Here is a 24,556-nt window from a genome sequence, read left to right on the forward strand (position 1 = left end):
ATTTATTATAATAATTATCCACCACTCCATCTAAATACATTACGGTTTAAATACTCCATAATATCTTCCTTTTCATTAATGTATTGGACTTAATGAGCATTTAAAGATCGTTAGGAGAGATTATTGGCGAACGTTTTCAAATCCATTCGCCACAAGTTTGAGCATACATTGTTACAATGGTAGTGTTATCATTGCCTGGTTCATATTTACTTACTGTCAATATTGGATCTGTAACTTTGCTACATATAACAATGGAGAACTGTGTGTGATGGGGGTGGGGGTTGTTGTAAAAGTGTGGGGAATGCAAGTGAGGTGGGTACAAGAAGAGGCGTAGAGAAAGCCCCTCGATCGTTATTGTTTTCTTAAGTCTCCTCCCTCATTTAAATAAAAGAAAACTTCATTATGTCAATCGTTATGCAATGATCTATATTTTAGCAAGCGGTCATCAATCTCTATATATAAAGATGAAAATGCTTGTTTAGCTGGAATGCACCATAACTGGAGATGTCTTAAGACAAGTCAGAGTTCATCTGTTTCTGTGGTCGTGAGTTTTAAGGCCACGCATTGGAAGTGTTCTTCCCCGGATTTTCAGCGAAGATGAAATTCTACACTATCGCAATTGGTCATTTGTTGCACTACATACTTGCGTACTACGTCACGCTTTCATGTCCCATGTCAAACATTTCTGAACTACGTCACACATTTGTGTACCACGTCACACATTTGTGTACCGCGTCTAACATTTATAAATTAAGTCTGGCGTCGTCCCATATACATTTAATATAAGAGATCAGAAGAAATCCAAGCAGAACCAAAATTATAGTTTTGTAAACATATTTAAAAATGTGTTTTTTTTCCTTTCTTGATGAACTCACTGCTTTAATTTCTATTTTTATCGTTCGATTGAAATATTATTCCGTTATATAACACAGTTTTGTAAGTAATGTAACACTGTTGTATAAGTAACACAACACTGTTTTCTTGCACTATTCAACGCTTGGCCCATACAATGCTTTATCCTGAAGCGACAGTAAACACGGCATTGAAACAAAATATTTTTTCTCTTTGACGGATTAGCTGCCTTTATGGCCTAGAGTATGACGTCAGTTCCGTTACTATTTTTAGCTCAACAGCTTGTGAGCTCTGTAGTGCCACAGAGCAGGGAAGAGACAGATAAAAAAAATTACTTTGAAATATTACGCATAAAACAGGGGCGAGTAACTCTGGCAACTTCCCTTGTGAATCAATTTGATTGACAAATGAGGTCACTCCGCGAATATTTGTGATTCAAGGAATTTTAGCTTGACAAAAAACCATTGTATTGAAATAGAAAAAAAAGCAGCATATAAAGTATTCTTCTTTTGTGTTTGAATGGACAGAAATGGTTCCTGAAATAAATAAAAGAAACAAAAAACATTACCCTATTCAATTTGAACAAGAGTACAGCGCCCTTGTGGCTTATATTAAGTCACGTTGAGCCAGAAAGATCAGAAGAAAGTATACTTGCTAATTCAGAACAGCACAAAGTATACTTGCTAATTCAGACCAGTACAAAGCATACTTGCTACTTCAGACCAGTACAAAGTATACTTGCTAATTCAGACCAGTACAAAGTATACTCGCTACTTGAGACCAGCACAAATTATACTTGCTAATTCAGACCAGTACAAATTATACTCGCTACTTGAGATCAGTACAAAGTATACTTGCTAATTCAGACCATCACAAAGTATACTAGCTACTTCAGAGAGATCATAATCTAGAATCTCTGCTCTGGTGTATATTCCCTGCTTAGATCTAGGTTTTAAAAATACTTTTATCTTGGTATATATGCATTTCAAAATTCCATAATCACCAGCCAATTTCTCGACTAACAACCTGTGTTTTTATTGTTAATTTTTCTTTCAAAGTAGCTTTGTCTAAAAAGGGATTAGAACTTTTCAAGAGTTATTCCAAAAATTGATCCTGGCATTATCCAAATACGTGTAATACAATTAAAACAAATAATTTTGCCAATGTGGCAACTTACACCACTTGTCTAAAGTAGAACTGGCACAGTTTTGATGCCATCTGTATGTTCCACCCCTCATAAAACTAAGCAAGCAGCCACTGACTGGCCACCGCGGGAGTGTGTGCTGTATATTTGATGAGGTCACACACGTCATGTTGGACTCGATAAGGACGACAGCCGTGGACGGAGGAATGTTTCGTTTCATCCCCAGTCTAGAAAGTTTATTGAAATAACAGACATTTTAACCTCAGCATTGGAATTCGTTTTAAACTAGCACAGACTTTCTACCCTAACATTGGAATTTGTCTTGAACTAGCACAGACTTTCTACCCCAGTATTGGAATTTGTCATAAACTAGCACAGACTTTCTACCCTAGCATTGGAGTTTGTCTTAAACCAGCACAGACTTTCTACCCTAGCATTGGAATTTGTCTTGAACTAGCACCGACTTTCTGCCCTCGCACTGGAATTTGTCTTTAATTAGCACAACCTTTCTACCCTAGCATTGGAATGGAATGTTTCTCAGTCTAGCAGCGATGCATCGCCACCCGAACACGGCCAGGTATTAATTTTATAAATTAATTGCAGTTTCAGGTGTAAAGATTGGGACCTTTGTCAGAAACATCACTAAAATGGCGTCACTCAAAGCTGTGTCTTTATCAAACAACCTCTCCTCTATATTGTATTTTGTATATTTAAAAAATGGCGGACTGATCCCACTAAAGCTATGACTTCCATTGTTATCCCGTGGTTTAAAACTCTATTGGTCACGCTCGCAAACTACTTAACTCGAGAAATTTTTCAACAAAAATAAAAAGACATCGTAGTTTTTATTTTTAGACTGCACTTCAGCGACACCAAGAAAAGGGGAGACAACACGAAATGGTCTGGACGTAACAAGTGGGTATCGAGAGATGAGTGGGGGAGAAGTGGCGTTCAGAGGTGGTGCGGGGAGGGGGGGGGGGGAGGCTGTGGGGGAGGGGGAAGTCATATTTTAGCAGACCGAGGCTTGTAGGGGTGGGAGGTAATATTTAAGAAGCCCAATGGTGGTAAGGGGTAGGAGGGGTATCAGTCCATCAGGATGAGGTTCGGCACGTACAGAAATAAGCGTCGTCTTTAGACACCCCCCCCCCAATCCACACACATACATACATACACACATACACACACACATACACACATACACACACATACACACATACACACATACACACACACACTTGTAGTTAGTCCGTCTCTACTAGATATATAACTCATCATGAAATTGAAATACAGATTCCATGCAGACAGTGATACACACATATTAATTTTATATCACACGAGCAATATAATTTGATATATCACGCAGGGGTGTTTTTAAAACATTTAAATTGTTAAGAAAAACTGTTTTAAAAAATATGAAGCAGATTATACCACAAACAAACTGACCTATTTATAATCAATCTCACGTGTGTACGAATATGGTTTGATCGAGTTTCTTTTAAGAATTTAGCGACGACTCGCGTTGCGCGCAGGAAATGATGTAAAAGATTTCTCTCCCCTACCTCCTATAATTATTGTACACAAATAGCCTAGCGACGCTTTTAAAGGCCGATATCATGGGGATGACAATGATGGAAAGCATAAATTCCCGTAACGACTTTATTTTTGTGTAATTCGCTTTAATTTCTGTCTTAGTGCTTGTTTGTCATTTTAGAAGAGAAACATTTTTTTTCTTCTTAATTTTAATCATGCTACAAGCTGGTCTTAATTGGGTATTTTATAGCTGGATTAAGATTAAGACCATAAATAAATATAAAAAGCGAATGTATTAACAATATAGATCTATATAACAAAAACACGTTTTAAGAAACAAACAAAAAAGTCTGTAAGAAATTTAATCGTACTAGATAATTAAAACAAACAAATGCAATGTTTAAATAAATAGTTTTTAGAAACATGTTTTGAATAAAATTCGTATAAGACAAGTAATAAAACAGCACTTGTGGCATTCGACATTAACTTGACAAGGGTCGATAAAATTCTCTGTCTAAAGCTCTCAACATGCCTATCAGCACTTAACATTTCTGCTTCATAAATTGAACAAGCTTATGCCCAACCTTTCCAATCACCAATCTTTTATATGAACATTATTTATTTTTCTTAAAGGCATGATTTTTTTGTTGTCGTTATATCGAACAATAATGCTGTTTTCTTGCTCTATCGAACACTAAAGCTTTCTTGCTATATCGAACACTGAAGCTGTTTTCTTGCTATATCGAACACTAAAGCTGTTTTCTTGCTATATCGAACACTAAAGTTTTCTTGCTATATCGAACACTAAAGCTTTCTTGCTATATCGAACACTAAAGCTTTCTTGCTATATCGAACACTAAAGCTTTCTTGCTATATAGAATATAGAACACTAAAACTGTTTTCTTGCTATATCGAACAGCATATCGAACACTAAAGTTTTCTTGCTATATCGAACATTAAAGCTTTCTTGCTATATCGAACACTAAAGCTTTCTTGCTATATCGAACACTAAAGCTTTCTTGCTATATAGAATATAGAACACTAAAACTGTTTTCTTGCTATATCGAACAGCATATCGAACACTAAAGCTTTCTTGCTATATAGAACACTAAAGCTTTCTTGCTATATCGAACACTAAAGCTGTTTTCTTGCTATATCGAACACTAACGCTGATTTCTCATGTTCAGACGATGGTGAGATGGCCCGATAGCAACAAGGGCAGGGGGCACACACTCGAGTGAGCTGAAACAGACGTCAATTAGGTCACGTGTCCAGGGTGACCCACTGACCCAGAGGGCCGGATCTGCCTCAGACCACATAAGATGTCCTCTCGATTAGTCCTCACGTCTGCCTGGGTGAGCAGGATGGCACGTGCCTGGCTTTAGGAGGTCACGTGGTCACTCATCTTCAAGGTCACAGCTTACAGGTCACGAGTTGAAGCTTACTCCGTGACGCTGAGTGGACAATCGTCTGACTCAAGGGTCGGACAATCGCGTGACGATTGCCCGGACAATCGCGTGACGTTTGACCGGACAATCACGTCACGTATGACCGGACAATCACGTCACGATGCGAGGTTTGAACGAAAAAATAACAACATGCAGAGATCGCTCAAACAATTGCATGTAATTAACATTTTATTTTTTACACTTTCCGTGGTCTTAAATTTATTTTTTGAAGAAAGAGAGCGAAGCCTTTTCGATTACGTCCCTTTGTTGAAATATAAAAATCCCACCCAGGTTGCACCGTTACGTAATTAAATTCAAAGACCACTTGTTTCTTCGGTAATTAATTATTTCTTTTTATGTTGCATCGTTCGGTTGATTAAACGTTTTTAAAGACGTTTAACAAAACATAAAAGTTTTACATCAAGTGCCGCTATCTTTTGATATCTGCCCCAACGAACCAAGTTCTTATCTTAGAACCGTCACGTGTTTTGATATAAGTGGTTTTATTGATATATCGGTTTAGGCGATACCATCTAAAAACAGACTGAAGCAATGTTTAAAACATGATGGTTTGGGCAAAGACTTTGAGTAAGGTTTTGGGTTGAAGTCTGTTTTTTTTTCAATCTTCTATTATAATTGGGTACGGCTATTCGATAACTACTGAGGAGACCTTTACGGAAACGACACTTTTTCAACCGATAAATTTACATCTCCACATCCCAATTTTGTTTATTGAACAGCGACATTTCCCAGAAACCTGAAAATGCAAAAAAAAAAAAAAAAAAAGAAATCTGTAGCCCCAACCAAATTGGAGTAAACAGGACATTGGACATTTTTTTTTTATCGCGTAATGGACAAACACATTCTCACGTCTGCTGCATCGATCGGCCTTGTGATCACGTGATCACGAGAGTTGTTGATCAACCTTGTCCGTAAAGATAGCGTCTTTAATAGCGCTGTTGTGCGGCGCCGTACATTGAAGTGCTGCCGTGGAACGCCAGTAAAGCCTCGCTTAAAGTCAATTAGGGTCTTTGAAGTGTAGATAGCGTGTAAGTAGGAAGAGGTCATTCCGTCTGGTCGAACAAGTCATTCCGTATGGCCGAACACAGTTTGGTCGAACAGGTCAATCCGTATGGTCGAACAAATCATTCCGTATGGCCGAACCCAGTTTGGTCCAGAGGTCATTCCGTATGGCCGAACAGGTCATTCCGTATGGTCAACCAGGTCATTCCGTATGGTCAACCAGGTCATTTTGTAGGGTCGCACCTCTTGTTGTGGTCATACCAAGTGGTCAGGTATTGCGGACATCATGTGTAGTGTGTAGTGTGTTTGACTTGTATCTGAACTCGATCTACTTACTCTCTTAATATGTTGAAGCTTTTTCGGTCCATTGGTTAAATTAATACAATATTCCGTGTTTTTCTCAGTATGCAATATATTAATAAGTTTTAATTCGTTTTAATAAATCGTTTGTTACTTCGGTCTTTTACATTAAAAAATGTTTTTATTAAACTGCTAATGACAAGTGATTATGTTCTTTTTTCAGTTCTAATTACGTCGTTTATTTTTTCAAAGCAAAAAATTGGAAAATTGAACGTCTCCTGTTATTGGACTACAAATGTTAATGAACTTTGAAATAAGATATACACATTACTTTTAAAAAAACCTTGATATTTCAATATTTCAATTACTGCATGAAACATTTTTTTAAACTGTTACAAAAATGTTATATATGCCACTTTGGCGTTGTTTTTTAATGTAATTTAACGACATGAAAAACATTAAACAACTGAAAAATAATATTTCTAATTCGAATTTCCTCCTTATTTTTTCCCCAGTTGCCATTTTAAATTGAATCTGACTAGTACAGGGAGTTGGCCGACTAAAGTAGCACTAAAAATACGCTGAGTTCTATTTGATGTGGTACAAGGATCCTATAATTGGATACTATTTATTGGGTCACTCGTGATGATAGTTAAATGGGTTATGCTGACTGTGTCTCGTGTCAATACTCTAGATGGTAATATATGCAAATGGGTCAGGATGATTGCTGGGTATATTGGAAGTGACGTTTGGGGTAGCATCTAGCGCCCCCCCCCCCCTATGCTCTTGCATTGGCCCCTGAGGTTTATGCCCGAATTTGTCAATCGAAATGTATTGAAAGATGCTTTATTGAATCCTTTTTCATGGTCAAGTTTTGCAGTTTTTGACACATCGTCCATACAGCCTAAATTGAAGTCATTATATCTTTGCTGTTTCGTTCTAATGTATGAAAGGTTCATTAACAAAATGTGACAGAAAAAAAAGTCTAGATAACGCTTCTAATTAATATTCCGGAAAACTGGCTTAACGTTGGAAATGTCATTTGACATGAATGATTGCTTTTAGAAAATAAATCGTACAAATAATATGGCAAATAATCATAGATTCCTGCGCCGGCCCCTGAGTGGTCTGTGGGCACCAGGCACAGCACAGTTGGTGCGCCCCAGGCTGAACACGAGTGGTCAAGGCCCCCGTGTAATCCTTACGCCGCCTGGGTCTGTACTGCAGTTTTTCTGATCGTACATTTGAATTGACTTCTATGTCCAATAAGATATCACAGTATAGATAAATAATGCTTTTTTTAAATCGTAAAATTAATTTATTTTAAATATACCAGGTACACTTTTTTTGTACACATCAATTCTCAATATAATACCATGAATACTTGATATCCATACATTTAAAACATATCATGTGTACATTTGGACAAATCAACATTTAATACAATACCATGGATCCTTGATATCTATACATTTAAAACATATCAGGTGGGTGCTACCATGACTGTGTCTGGACAGAATGAGCGGACTTGAAGCAGATGTGAAGTAAAATGTTTGAGTTACACTTAAAAACAGAACCTAATTGGTATTGACCGGATGATTTGAATCTAACTATGAGCCTAAAGAGAACGCCAACACAAACCTACTTTCAGAGTTATAAACATCCGTATTAAAATAATTTAAACTATTAAAATTTACAGAAAAATAAACAACCAAATCAGCCCTACATATAAAATTATAAAATCATTAAAGTTTTAAAAAGCATAAATAGATCATATTTTTGAATAATGATAAACATCATTACTTTACGATTTTAAAAAATCGTCTCTACCTTAAAAAGGAAACAAAAACATAACATAACATAACATGGCCCTACTTTCAAAAAGAAAAAAAAATAGATAACACCATTCCTCTTTTAAAAAAACATAACATAACACTATTTTTAAAAACAAAATGACGAAAAAATATGAAAGGCACAGTTTCCTAGAAGATAGCTGTCCATTTCCGGCAGCAGCCATTAGCCATAATTGCTTTGCTATTTTATTCCGCTCTCTGACGTTTGGGTTTTCACAAAAAAAAAAAGAAAATGTTCTTCTTAAAATACTCTTTTTTTTAATATGAAACGAAACAAACTGGCAGACGGAAGAAGAAAGGACAGTCATTGTTATTGACCCTGAGGTATATTTTTTTCTGCTAGTGAATTGCTATTTCATTTATTTTCTAATTAAATATTTTTATTTTCAATTTTATTTATAATAGATAATTCAAAGTTTAAGAAGTAAGTTGGAGTTCCATAAATGACGTCACCAGAATTTTACAGACCCCCTCCCCCTAGCCAATTAAAAAAAAATGTAAGGTCACTACTGTGAAACTCCAATTTAATCTGACGTTTTTAATGTTACATTTACCCCATTACAATATTCATTTTGGTTTTTTAAAGTTATTTTTTTTAATTGAAAAAGATGAATTTAAAAATGTTTCTTTCAACATTTATAACACAACCAGATAAACTTTGCCGAAATGAAAATAATAAATTCCATTGATTTTTTTATTCCATGTTTTTATTTTATAAATCCTAAAGACTAATCCTTTAATCCCTCTGCATTTCATTATTCTATACGCTAAGGAGAAATATAATCCTTCTATGTTCATTCATAGATTCTTTCTGGAAACTTACAGTCTAATCTCTGATAAAATTTCGTGTATCATAATATATTACCATGTCTTATACAGTCTCATGTCTCTTGTAGTTTCATGTCTCATACAATCTCATTTCTCATAAAATCTCTATCTCTCATACAATCTCAACTTACATACCATCAGCTTAGGAACTAGCAGGTGTAAGGATGGATTCGTCTCCTAGCAACCAGGTGTAGGGATTCATTCTTTAAGCAAACAGGTGTAATGATTCATTCTTTAAACAAAAGTATGTAGGGATTCATTCTTTAAACAAAAGTATGTAGGGATTCATTCTTTAAACAAAAGTATGTAGGGATTCATTCTTTAAGCAAACAGGTGTAGGGATTCATTCTTTAAACAAATGTATGTAGGGATTCATTCTTTAAGCAAACAGACGTAGTGATTCATTCTTTAAGCAAATGTATGTAGGGATTCATTCTTTAAGCAAACAGGTGTAGGGATTCATTCTTTAAACAAATGTATGTAGGGATTCATTCTTTAAGCAAAAGTATGTAGGGATTCATTCTTTAAACAAACAGGTGTAGGGGTTCATTCTTTAAGCAAACGTGTAGGGATTCATTCTTTAAGCAAACAGGTGTAGGGATTCATTCTTTGAGCACTCCACACACTTTAAATATATCACAATCAATTCACATCATTCAAATATATCACAATCACCTTTCAAATCTATCACAATCACTCCACATCATTCAAATATGTTACAATCACTACACACCAATCAACTCTATCACAATCCCCCTCCCACACACATGTAATAATCTACGTATCACATATCACATTTCTCCATAAATTTCATCCTTTCACGCCGATACCGACAACTGAGGCGAAGAAAAGCTGAAAATTCCCGTCGTCTCTCTCGTTTCCTGGCCGGCACATGGACAACAATGGCGGCCAAATCATGAGGAATTTTCTGATCAAATATCGATCGTCCCTAAAACATTCCGTTTTCTAATTTCCCTAATTCAGATCCGGTTGTGGTGGACGCGGTTCTCCTCTCCCCCCCCCCCACTGCTTCTTTTACACAAACATACACATAGATTCATACAAACACACATGCTCACTCACATACATACAGATACACATAGTTTCTTCCAGGCATCTACCCCCCCCCCCCCCCCCGAACGAAATGGAATTTATTTAGAAAACATATATTATTTTACCAGTGTCCGCCCCCCCGGAAATGTTGACCCCCCCCCCCCCCCCCGAAAATATCAAGTGCCCCGGGAGAAAAAAAAAGTGGAAGAAACACTGCAGATACACACATAGGTACATGAACACACATATCAAAAGCTACACACGCATATTTATACTTTGATATAAGATACGCGTAAAAAAATAATTTCAAAGAAATATTTTCAGCCTAAAAAATTTCATATGGACTAAATTGAAAATAACTGCTATTTCGACCTTTCATGCTTTACTATGGCACAATGTCGAAAGTATAATAAATTTTAAGTTTGGTGACAATGTCTTTTTTTTTAAAAATAGTTTTTTCTCTCTCGATTTATTTTAAGAGAGCCTCGTTATGGTGATGTATGACGTCGATTCGACCAAGAACGACAACCAAGCACAAAAATGTCGATGCAGGAATGCTTGTTTTGCAAAGGGAAGATAAATGTTAGCATATTCTGTCACACGCAATTGACGGGGGGGGGGGGGGGGTTATTTCCTCGACAGACGTCACACGATGACATAATCATTACATCATCGTGGTTTTAAAAATCGTGCAAGAAGAAAAAAAAAAGCTGCTAAAAAGGTACCAACCACCTCGGCAACGGATGCAGTAAAGGGTTGCAAAAAGTATAAAGCATCACACGGAGCTAATCTAAATTTGTAACAAAAAAAATTTGGCATGTAGTTGCCATTTACAGTAAATATATCTGGCCATTTTGGCAAGTAGGCATATACGTTATTTATTCACTAAGAAACAAGTGTTCGATTTGTTGCTCTATGCCATTTGTTAAAGAAATGTATAGGTTAGTTTTCGCAACAGTGTTTCTTCCAAACTTTTTTCCCGGAGGGGGGCGGGGCGCTAAAATCTCCCCCCCCCCCCCCGAAGAGATGCCTGGAAGAAACTCTGTTTCGCAAGTATGTAGTGTACATTTACTGAAGAAATAATATGCCAGTTTGGTAAGTATGTGGTGTACATTTATTGAAGAAATAATATGCCAGTTTGACAAGTATGTGGTGTACATTTACTGAAGAAATAATATGTCAGTTTGCTAAGTATGTGGTGTGTACATTTACTGAAGAAATAATATGTCAGTTTGGCAAGTATGTGGTGTACATTTACTGAAGAAATAATATGTCAGTTTGCTAAGTATGTGGTGTACATTTACTGAAGAAATAATATGTCAGTTTGCTAAGTATGTGGTATACATTTATTGAAGAAATAATATGCCAGTTTGGCAAGTATGTGGTGTGTACATTTACTGAAGAAATAATATGCCAGTTTGGCAAGTATGTGGTGTGTACATTTACTGAAGAAATAATATGCCAGTTTGGTAAGTATGTGGTGTGTACATTTACTGAAGAAATAATATGCCAGTTTGGCAAGTATGTGGTGTACATTAACTGAAGAAATAATATGCCAGTTTGCTAAGTATGTGGTGTGTACATTTACTGAAGAAATAATATGCCAGTTTGGCAAGTATGTGGTGTACATTAACTGAAGAAATAATATGTCAGTTTGCTAAGTATGTGGTGTGTACATTTACTGAAGAAATAATATGCCAGTTTGGCAAGTATGTGGTGTACATTTACTGAAGAAATAATATGCCAGTTTGCTAAGTATGTGGTGTTTACATTTACTGAAGAAATAATATGCCAGTTTTTTAAGTATGTGGTGTGTACATTTACTGAAGAAATAATATGTCAGTTTGGTAAGTATGGGGTGTACATTTACTGAAGAAATAATATGTCAGTTTGGTAAGTATGTGGTGTACATTTACTGAAGAAATAATATGCCAGTTTGGCAAGTATGTGGTGTACATTTACTGAAGAAATAATATGTCAGTTTGGCTGTTTAAATAAAAGGTTTACTATTCAAACGTTCAATAAAAATACAATGTAGTTCAATTACTGCTATTACACATAAAAGTTAATGCAATTAATTAATTCTCCGTCGGCACGAGAACCGTGAGCCTCATTAGACAGCTTCAAATGTCACTGTCGTCATTTTACGACGTGTCAGTTTGCTAAGCCAGTGGGCTTGTCATGTCAGCATGCACCTGAATCAATGTCAGACAGTGGTTGCCTTGGCGACGCGTGTTTGCCCAGCGCTGGTGCCAGTTTGACACTCGACTGTCAGACTTAGACTTCAAGTTTCCTCCAGCTAATTGGCTTTGAGTGCACAGTGGTAGCTACGTTGACCGGCTGTTGGCGAGACGTGGTCGAAATTTTGATCAATATTTTCAAGTTTTGGTCAGACAAATATAAGCAAATACGATGTTTATGTCTGCTAGATTTATTTCATTTTTAACATCGGTCTTTTATCTATAGAGGCTACAAACTCTATGTTTAGCATCTTTATATTACAGACACCATAGATTTAAGTTCTTTATATTTACAAAACCATTGTTTTAACGTCTTTATATTTTTTACACCATTGTTTCACTTTCTTTTTATTTTTCACAATGTAGTTTCGAAGTGGTTTTTTTTTTTACATTTTAAAAAATATTTATAGCACTATAGATTTTAAAGATTTTTTAAAAATATTTATAACAGTATAGTTTTACAGTTTTTTTTATATTTATAGCACTATTGTTTTTAAAAAAAATTTTTAAATATTTATATCACTATAGTTTTAACGACCATACATTTATGTGGGTGGACACCAAACGCTTAATTTTTTTAATTACATGTCTACTCATTTTCCATGTTTACTTGTGAAACGTGTCTTTTTTTATATCGATGCAGAAGGTAATGTAATGCGGCATCCGCCTACGTTTTGTGTAGACCTTTCCGGAAGCGGTGCCGCGTATGCCTGTCAGACGATATGTCAAGGTCAACGTGTGGGATCCGAGCAGGCGCAGGCGTGGGATGACGCCTTAAGGAATATTGATGTGCTAATCATAATATGGATTATCGCCCCTGGAGGGCATGTTCCAACCGTGTCACCGTGTACCCTGTGTTGGAGAGGGTACACGATGTAGTTGTTTGCCTCGCGAATATTTTGGCGACATTATCAGGAAAGTAATTGTTTGCCTCGCGAATATATTTGCGAAATTATAAGGTAATTGTTTGCCTCGCGGCTATTTTGGTAACGCTAAAAGGAAAATAATTATTTGCCTCGCGAATATTTTGGCGACATAATAAGGGGATATGCTATGTTTTTTTCTATTTTTTACAGTTTAACATCTAAAGCCTTTTGAATACTTTTATCATATTTGGCATATAAAAGTAAGTATTAAACAGCAAAAAAAAAGTCGAAAACAATTTTGGTTGTCATGGAAACCCAAAAAACCTCCGCCATTTTGAATTTTTCGGTACTTTTAAAAATACTAAGGCTTTTTTATTTATGCACCTATAGCAATCAAATTTAAACTGCTTATATTTCAGTATATATTAAAACTTTTGTCACGACAACTTTTTGAAATAATTATTAGTAAGAATTTTACAAGGTCTAAAAAATCGTACCCTTTTTAGTATTCAAAAGTTTCAAAATTTGCATATTAATTACCAAATACTTTTTTTCTATGAAAGAAATCACAATTCCCTCGTGACAAAAGTTGTATTTTTGCATTAAGAACAATTACTGAAAATATGGTTGGCATTGTTTAATAAATAAAAAAGTAGTAGGCTTTTTAGTGTTAAAAACATGCAAACTGAGAAAAACAGCCAAAAGTAACGAAAACTAGGTCAGGAAAGTACCATATCTGTGTAAACTGCAAAGCCGATTGTAAGCTTTGGGTGTTTCCAAGGTGTATGAAATTAAGTTTATTAAATACATGAGAAATCCAGCTTTCCAATGATGTCAAATACAATATAATGACCGATATAAAACTTTTCATAGAGAGCTTGTAAGATTGGGAAAAATTGATTATTTTTTAATTAATAGGGTCATAAAAATCGTAATTCAAACACATAAAATATTTTTTTCTCTTTAAAGTTATTATTTTCTTTATACAAAAATGGACAAAGTATCCAAAAGTGCAAGAAACCGATCATGACCAAAAACAAGAAATTTTGTGATTTTTTTCCGCGCATATCCCCATAAGGAAAATAATTATTTGCCTCGCGAATATTTTGACGACATATGAAACGCAGGTAGGCAACTATGGTAAAGTCCTATTTATTACTTTGTATTTGTTGGTTTGTATTTTCTATTTTCGACTTTTAAATTTTTTCTATTAATTTATTAATTTTGTATTTGTTTTTTATTTGCTGGTTTTTGTTATTTTTAGGCTAACATTTAAAAAAAAATTAACAATAATAATGGCCGGGCTTAGTTTGTTTTCCAGTGTAATTTTTCAAGTGTAAGACGAAGGGCATTAATGTATACAAATGCATGGAGAAAATAAGGGAGAAAACTCTCATGGAATATTTTATTTATTTTCTGTAGCGTCCGGTCATTACGTAAACATGAGAGGCGAAGGTCGTCCCTGGCCAATAAACATGCAAATAGGAGATTCGACTTCACGGAAATGTGTGACAGTTCACGGAAACTTTCAGCGAATCGCTGCATTTTTTTTCAGCAACAAAATAGACGCTAGGTATAAATTTGATACATTTTCTTGACTTGTATTAAAAATGCGGTTTAAAATTAGTGGGGTTTTTTTTTTAGTATGGTATTTTCTTTAACCGTTTTTTTTTTAAATGTCGAAATTCCTACTCCTAAAACTACAAACTCCCACAACTTCCTACTCCTAAAAATACCCACTAGTAAACCTACCTATTACTGCCGACCACCTCTTCTCCATAATACCTTGCTTTTTAGCGAGCACTTTGATCTACGCAGAGATATTTACAGTAAAACCTTTTACTTTTTTTACAGGCTTACTTCAACCAAGGCAATGACCTAGAGTTTAGAGTTACAATTTTCCCGAGGAAAAAAAAAGCTTCGATTTCATGTCATTTAAAAAATGGTTGTGTAACACTATCTGAAGGATTTTTGTGCGATAAAGTTGATGAAGAGATGACAAACAACAGCGTTTGTCATTAAAAATGTTTTTTCTCGATGCCTTTAGCGCACTGGGCCAAACTCGATGGTTTATAGTCATGTGATTAGGTTGTGGATAACGTCAGAGGCGTATCCAGGTTTTCGTTGTAGGGGGAGCAAAAAGAGCAAAAAAAGGCGCCGAATTTTTAACACGTTCTAAATACGTGTATTATATATATATATATATATATATATATATATATATATATATATATATATATATATATATATATATATATATAATTACTAGCTGTATGTCATTACTTCGCTATGATGTAAAATAAATTGAAAGTAGCACTCAGAAGAAATAAGAAAAAACACACAATGTAGGCCGACAAGACAAAAATTGTATCAATCTAAAATATATATATATATATATATATATATATATATATATATATATATATATATATATATATATATATATATATATATATATACACTACAACCAAAAACAACGTAACACAATCTGTTTTGTAATTCTAGTAAAAAGAAATTCTTACATAATAATTCCTGGAAAATTATTTAAGACTAGTGAAATAGGGGAAATAATCACTATCTTAATATAAATATGTATATATCTACACATTTAATTATAAATGTCAAAACAAATAAATAATTTCTTTAGAATATAATGAAATTGTTTAACACTATTCGTGTTTACAAAGTGTTTTTGTCTATAATCAGAATTTAATATATCGTCATCATAAATACTAAAGTATTATAGCATAATGAAAGTTTTTTTTAAATAAAAGTTGGTATAAAACCACGCTTTTCGATGGATTAGAAAAACAGCCTATATTTAACCATATTTTGGTCTTTTAGTTCAGATCATATATTTTTAATTAACTACAGCTTCTTTGTGTTCTTTAAAGATCATTTTTTAACATATTGATAGGTATGGGTTAGATCACTGTATTGATCACACACCTTTTTACTGGTAATTGCAAAAACAATATTCACAGAGTTTTACGTTTAAAAAGCTAATTTTCTGGCAGCATGGTACTTTGGTACATCATTACGCGTTTTTCTAAATGTACTTAACAGATCAGTTCGGGGTGGGTTGGGGGGGGGGGGGGTTCAACTTCATTCACCACTGTCCGGTCACTTTAGGTCAATTATCCAACCCAGTGTATACCAAGGTGTGATATTAATGTCGCTCTACACAATTACGGTGGTGAGGTGTGTGTGGGGGCGGGTGGGGGGGAGATAACCAATTCAGAATGAACATAGCGTCAGTTTTTAGATGACTGTTCTAAACATACATATATATTACACAAATATATATTACACAAATACATATTACAGAAATAGATTTAAATAATTAGCAGTGGTATTATGACAATATTTTTTTACAGAGGGGTCCATGGGGGAGGGGGGTTGTAATCGTAATCACTATCGCCCAAACTGTAAGAATACTACTACTTCATCGTGATGACGTTGTTGACCTTGTCAAAATTTCCCCACCACTACGCAGTTTGCTCATAAGTAAATTTAAATAGAGGTGCCACATCAGTTGTATTTGTTTCTGTATTGTAATTATATTAAAATTAATCACACGATTCGAACTGTATATACAAAATAATTATGTGTGAACTTTTATGTATAACATTTTCTAATTCAATTATTCGTAAGCAACTATATTATACAGTTGCCTTAAACTTAACACCCCTCTTGCCAAGTGGTACTACCCGTAGAGGTTTTTTAAACATTGCAATGCATCGTAATGGTTATTTTTAGAATGGCAAACTGATGCAGCTGTTAATACGTGTTGTAAACGTAGACACTACATTACACCAAGCCATGATGAGGAGATCAGCGGAAAATCCCGTCGGAAAAACCCGCCAATCCAGAGTCCGGGATATCGCTCACGTGACGAGATTATAAATAACGATGGCGTTGGTCGGGAAGTTAATGGCGGTAAGACAGCGAACTTGATGTAGGAGGTGGGTTGTTGGAGGTGGGTTGTAGGAGGTGGGTTGTTGGAGGTGGGTTGTTGGAGGTGGGTTGTTGGAGGTGGGTTTTCGGAGGTGGGTTTTTGGAGGTGGGTTGTTGGAGGTGGGTTGTTGGAGGTAGGTTGTTGGAGGTGGGTTGTTGGAGGTGGGTTGTTGGAGGTGGGTTTTTGGAGGTGGGTTGTTGGAAGTGGGTTGTTGGAGGTGGGTTGTTGGGGGTGGGTTGTTGGAGGTGGGTTGTTGGAGGTGGGGTGTTGGATGTGGGTTGTTGGGGGTGGGTTGTTGGAGGTGGGTTGTTGGAGGTGGGGTGTTGGATGTGGGTTGTTGGGAGTGGGTTGTTGGAGGTGGGTTGTTGGAGGTGGGGTGTTGGATGTGGGTTGTTGGGGGTGGGTTGTTGGAGGTGGGTTGTTGGAGGTGGGGTGTTGGATGTGGGTTGTTGGGAGTGGGTTGTTGGAGGTGGGTTGTTGGAGGTGGGGTGTTGGAGGTGGATTGTTGGGAGTGGGTTGTTGGAGGTGGGTTGTTGGAGGTGGGGTGTTGGATGTGGGTTGTTGGGGGTGGGTTGTTGGAGGTGGGTTGTTGGAGGTGGGGTGTTGGAGGTGGGTTGTTGGAGGTGGGTTGTTGGAGGTGGGTTGTTGTTGGAGGTGGGTTGTTGGAGGTGGGGTGTTGGAGGTGGATTGTTGGGAGTGGGTTGTTGGAGGTGGGTTGTTGGGGGTGGGTTGTTGGAGGTGGGGTGTTGGAGGTGGATTGTTGGGAGTGGGTTGTTGGAGGTGGGTTGTTGGAGGTGGGGTGTTGGATGTGGGTTGTTGGGAGTGGGTTGTTGGAGGTGGGTTGTTAGAGGTGGGTTGTTGGAGGTGGGTTGTTGGAGGTGGGTTGTTGTTGGAGGTGGGTTGTTGGAGGTGGGTTGTTAGAGGTGGGTTGTTGGAGGTGGGTTGTTGGAGGTGGGTTGTTGGAGGTGGGTTGTTGGAGGTGGGTTGTTGGAGGTGGGTTGTTAGAGGTGGGTTGTTGGAGGTGGGTTGTTGTTGGAGGTGGGTTGTTGGAGGTGGGTTGTTGGAGGTGGGTTGTTGGAGGTGGGTTGTTGGAGGTGGGTTGTTGGAGGTGGGTTGTTGGAGGTGGGTTGTTAGAGGTGGGTTGTTGGAGGTGGGTTGTTGTTGGAGGTGGGTTGTTGGAGGTGGGTTGTTGGAGGTGGGTTGTTGGAGGTGGGTTGTTGGAGGTGGGTTGTTGGAGGTGGGTTGTTGGAGGTGGGTTGTTGGAGGTGGGTTGTTGGAGGTGGGTTGTTGGAGGTGGGTTGTTGGAGGTGGGTTGTTGGAGGTGGGTTGTTACATGTGGGTTGTTGGAGGTGGGTTGTAGCAGGTGAGTAATTGATTAAGGCAGGGGATAAAATAAAGATGGGATTAAATAATTAAAGGATTTTACGATTATCCGTGATGGTAATTTTTCTACTTGCCAGTAAGATTTTTATTTTACAAATGTAGCGTGCGTGCTAATCGTGATTTATGTCAAGTTTCGGTTTCTGTTCTGAAAGCGGATTAAGCAGATAACAGAGGTGGGAAGGGTTACATTTTTCAAATAGCAACGGTTACCTAACATTGATCAGCTATGATTGATCATCTAAATTTGATCGCCTAAAATTGATCACCAAAAATTGATGACACAACAGTTATGGCTGTCAGTTATGGCTGTCAGTTATGCATATGCTGCAAATCTGAATGACTTCCCGAGAATGGCTAAATTCTCAACCGTTATCTGCTTAGCCTTAACATCCACATTCTACCACATCTACATTTATCTACCACATCTATCATCACATCCATTTCTAACCACAACATCCACTTTTACCTGGAAATCGAATACTAACCATCGCATCAAAAGCGAACCATTGCATCCACTACTAAACATCATATCCACTTTCACCAACCATACCCACGTCTACCATCTACATCCACCACTAGCCACCACATCCACTACTAACCACCACATCCACCACTAACCACCAATCCACCACTAACCACCACATCCACCACTAACCACCACATCCACCACTAACCACCACATCCACCACTAACCACCACATCCACCACTAACCACCACATCCACCACTAGCCACCACATCCACCACTAACCACCACATCCACCAATAACCACCAAATCCACCACCTAACAAGCTACATGTTTATAGCAGTATCTATCTTGAAATATTACACCAAGCAACCTATTTTTGAAATAACATGACACACTACATCATTTTACAATTAAAATGTGCTTGCGTAGGTTTGAAAACAATTAAAATGTGATCAATTTTGCTATCTACAGATGATTAAAAAGGAAAATAAAACTGCCAGGTTCGATAACTCCGGGGTAAAAAAAGTACGAGATCGTGGGCTTCAGGGACATTGGTATTACGTCACATCCGGTTATACAGAACGACAAACGGAAACACCGGGGAAATCACAGGACGGCTATGGCTGTCTAACGAACGGGCGCAGTCCCGTCGTTGTGGTGAAAACAAAGGGAGCTAATACCCGTTGCAACAATCTAACAAAGTAACTCGTCCCCTCCCACACGCAGTAGATTGTGAGCTTTGAGAGTTACCGGCCTTCAAAAGCCAAATTTCAGTCTATCGCTCATTTGAGTCGTTTTAACCTGCTACATAATTAATTAAAGAGAGACCTGATGAGAGAAATCACCTTCAGTTGTTTACAATGTGACACTTCAGTTGAGGTTTAACACAGGCTGCCAACCATATCGATATCTGTATGAAAAGTTTTCTAACATGAAAATTTTTCTAGTGCTAAAACTATCTCACTTTTGGCTGGTCTATAGTCTATTATGGTTTATTTTAACATATATTGTACAAATTTTGTACTTCCTTCATATATATATATATATATATATATATATATATATATATATATATATATATAATATATGTGTCGTGACGATTGTTATTATTAAAACCGCTATGTCGTGACGATTGGTATTACTTTGTGTTTTTATCCGACTAATGGATCGGTTGGCGTGGTGCTGGTCATTTTATTTGTGTAATGGCGGACATTGTGACGTGGAGACATCTTTCTTGGGGTGTTAAATGTGTTCTTTCTGCAGTTTTTGTTTTTATAATAAATAAATATATTATTAATTTATGTTAGATTTATCCACCTACGACTTGCCCCAACTACTAGATGGGGCAAGAGCTAAAATGGAAACAAGATGTAGTTGATGCTCTGGTGCTCTGCTTGAAACTGGCTGATGCCCCAATGAATGCTAGCTGATGCATTAATGAAGACTAACTCATGCCCCAAAGAAGGCTAAGTGATTTCAATATGCTCTAATACTGATGCTTTAGACAGAGACCCACATTCTAGACTGACATCCGAGCCAGAACCAACCGACGCTCATACATTAATGTCATTACTGTCTTAAACTAATGCATAAAAATCTACCCAATTTGATACTGACTGACTACCTAAAATAACTGATGGCCCACCAAAAAATAGCTTATATCCAGCAAAAAAACGATGCCCCATCTACTGCCCATCACCACACTCCACCCTAACCGACATGGCCCCGCTGTTTATTCCTACTCTCACGTGACCTTTTAACCCCCCTCCCAGTTCCCCTGATCATCTCCTTACCAAACTGAAGGGAGACAGACACAAGGACTGCCCTAACTGTCACTTTACAAATCCTAATTGGGATTATTCAAGAGGAGCGCCCATTTAAAATCAGCATTTTGCGTTTTTAGAACGCATTTTCGTATTTACAAAATCACGGGAATGTTTCGTCAAATTTAAATAAATTAGTATTTTGAATGTAAAAAAAAACAATTTTTAAAAATTGAATTAATAAACGTTGTGACATTTGGAGTAAGGAGTTTTTTTTACCTTGTGTGTAGACATAGAGAATATAAGGAAAAGGAGTAGTTTTTATATTAGAAAGATTCAATTTAACATTTTAATAAAGGAGGAGTGATCTCCCCTAAATGGGGTGTGAAAAGGGGGTGGGGGGTATTGCATAATACATCATGGGAAAATGTCTAAAAATATCCAAAAGAGAAAATTTCACAAAGACAAAAATCAATAATATAACACATATACTAACTTGATATGATTGGAGACGTTTCTACATAAAAGTGATAAGTATAGCGATTGCTACCTAAATACTAGTGTTTTTTTTAAAGATACATGGATCTACACACAGTCGTAGATGATTGATGCATATGATAAACAAGACTAAGATATTTTATCAAGTGTTTCATGTTTAATATGACATGTTAACATTGCTAATTATCACTATCGCAAACACAACCATTCATGAAAATATGGTAAACTACTAAAGGACTCAGGCACCAACCCTCGTAGTAAAAAATAATCTTATTGAGTACATTAAAGGCAGTGAAGTTTTTTAAACAAGTGTGTGAAGTTGTTCCGTGGACAAGTGACTTCAACAAGTAATGTATGACATTAACTGGTAATATATGATATTAACAGCTGACACATGACACCAACAGGTAATATACACATGACGTCAACAGGTGATAAGTGACATTAATAGGTGAGTTACACATGACATCAACAGGTGAGTTACACATGACATCAACAGGTGAGTTACACATGACATCAACAGGTGAGTTACACATGACATCAACAGGTGAGTTACACATGACATCAACAAGAACAAGTAACACTTGACACCAGCAGGCAACACTTAGCACCAACAGGTGAGCTACAGGTGAGATTAACAGGTAACATATTAACAGTAACATATGACTTTGATGGGGGGGGGGGGGGGTAAAATTAGCCAATGACATCGACTATTGATCTACATATGACAGCAACCGTTAACACGTGACATCACCAGTTCACACGTGACATTTAACCCCACTGACCTTTACACTTTGCCCTCGCTGTTAGTCCTCGAGTGAACCTCCTCCGACTTTGACCACGAGTTCCTAGTACTGCCTTGCCCCTGCGAGACCTAACAACTCATCTGCCGCCGATCGTGTAGTGACGCGGATAAACCTCGAAATGACCCACCAAATCCGATACCGCCAATCCTACCCGGAGCCGCGGTGTGGGAGGGTTAGGGCCGTCGTGAGCCAAGTCGTGTGGGCCGCGGGATTCCTGACCTAAAACGCATCGATCCGAGCCCCCGCTCTGGCAGCTGATCAATACGTATATGTCGTCAGGTCCACTGTTGGTATTGATTGGGTTAGCCGAGACCGCTTGTTTACCTTGTTTAGGGTTTTGCAGCTTCTTGCCAGAACTGTACAACCCATGTCCGAGTGTGACTTGTGTGTACACCACACTGATACGTGTACATACAGCAACAGGTACACACTGGTGGTTCACACTGTGCACACACGAAACATGTAAGCACATCAATATATTCACACCGAACTGTGTCCATTTTGGAAAACAGATCAAAGGGGTACTGTGCACAATGCTAGTACACACTGGATGAAGCACAATTTAACATGAACAAGTGTTCACAATCTAAAACACGTACATAGTAAATAAGTACTCAGTACTTGTACACGATCAAACAAGGACACACTACAATGTATTTGTTGTTGAATTTTGCTCAAGTAAACACTGCTGCTTAAACTAACATAAAATCACGGATTCCGTTGTTAATTATAAAGACGTGATTAATAGGGACATTTTTTTTAAGTGGACAGTCATGGATCTCAGTTTAACTGGCAAACATGTAAACATCTATACTAAAAATAGGAATAGAGCCTTTTCAGATATCTTTAACAATAAATACAAATGTTCCCTACTCTCGACTAATATGTTTTTATCTTCTATGTTAGTGACTTTGTTGTAAAATGTACGGACCATGTCATTTGGCGAATGTGTTGTGTACGGACCATGTCATTTGGCGAATGTGTTGTGTACGGACCATGTCATTTGGCGAATGTGTTGTGTACGGACCATGTCATTTGGCGAATGTATTGTGTACGGACCATGTCATTTGGCGAATGTGTTGTGTACGGACCATGTCATTTGGCGAATGTGTTGTGTACGGACCATGTCATTCGGCGAATGTGTTGTGTACGGATCATTTCATTTAGCGAATGTGTTGTGTACGGACCATGTCATTCGGCGAATGTGTTGTGTACGGATCATTTCATTTAGCGAATGTGTTGTGTACGGGCCATGTCATTTGGCGAATGTGTTGTGTACGGGCCACATCATCTGTTGAATGTGTTGTGTACGGACCATGTCATTTGGCGAATGTGTTGTGTACGGACCATGTCATTTGGCGAATGTGTTGTGTACGGATCATGTCATTTGGAGAATGTGTTGTGAACGGGCCACATCATCTGTTGAATGTGTTGTGTACGGGCCATGTCATTTGGCGAATGTGTTGTGTACGGGCCACATCATCTGTTGAATGTGTTGTGTACGGACCATTTCATTTGGCGAATGTGTTGTGTACGGGCCATGTCATTTGGCGAATGTGTTGTGTACGGACCCTTTTATTTGGCTAACTGGTTCAGTACGCGCACGTCAGTTGGCGAATATTTTGTGTACGGACCATTTGCCGAATGTTGTATACAAACCACGTCATTTTGAGAATAGTGTCTGTACTTACTAATTCATTAGGTTTGCTTGCGGTTAAAACTTGACTCGTGGTTTTGTAGTACAGAGCAGCGTGGGTGTGGAATTTCAAAAAACTTAATTAGCGTAGACAATTAAAGTGCAAAAATATTTAAAATAATTTCCCGGGGCTTGCTCCAGCCGAGTTGAGTCGACCCTGGGCGCCATTGGTTGAACCAATTACTGCTGTGATGGGCCTGGGACTCCCTGCTCTCGTCAAGTGTGGGCGACTTCCGATTGGGCAAATCCTTGGAAGTCTGTACGTACAAAAATTCCCAGGGGAATCTGGTCTGAAGGTGGACAAAAAACGGAAGAAGTAATATGGCAAGGGAATCTTGCACGCGTTGGTGTTTATTAAAGTTTTTTTTGGGGGAAAAAATCTGGTCAAGAAAAAAAATTTGGTCAAAAAAAAAAAAATTAAAAAATTTGCTAAAAAAAACAACAACAGAAAATTAGGATGCGTTTGGTGCAGATGTCTGAAGATTATTTGGGTATTTTGTGTGTGTGTGTCTCTTTAAGTTTTAAGTTCAATGATGAGCAGAATTTTTTGTTTTTTTTTTAAATTAAAAAGTTCGATTAGGGTAGTCAATGTTATGGATTGCTGATACGGTGTATGGCGGAACACGTATCCAAGCATTGAACATATCGTTGTTGTACCCAGATACTATGAATGATTGTTGTCGTTTCAAGATACTATGAATGATTGTTGTCGTGCCCATATACTATGAATGATCGTTGATGTAGCTAGAGAAAAATCGGACTCTGCTGATTCAAAGTTGTACAGGTGACGCCCTGTCCTTTTGTTCAATCAGCTGTGTGGAGAGAGGGATTATGACAAAAGGGAAA

General features: G+C 37.4%; 1 protein-coding gene across 1 annotated transcript in view; it reads right to left on the reverse strand.

Moving 5' to 3' along the window:
• Positions 1-22,189, reverse strand: part of LOC131938416 (uncharacterized) — a 56,270-nt gene extending 34,081 nt beyond the window's left edge. The window contains exon 1 of the mRNA XM_059296430.1: positions 21,994-22,189. The gene's annotated coding sequence lies outside the window, so the exon portion shown is untranslated. The remainder of the gene's footprint in view (positions 1-21,993) is intronic.
• Positions 22,190-24,556: the final 2,367 nt, after the last annotated feature.

This window comes from Physella acuta, unplaced genomic scaffold (genome assembly GCF_028476545.2).
Source record: "Physella acuta isolate Inbredline_101_S28 unplaced genomic scaffold, ASM2847654v3 ptg000243l, whole genome shotgun sequence".
NCBI classification, from domain to species: domain Eukaryota; kingdom Metazoa; phylum Mollusca; class Gastropoda; family Physidae; genus Physella; species Physella acuta.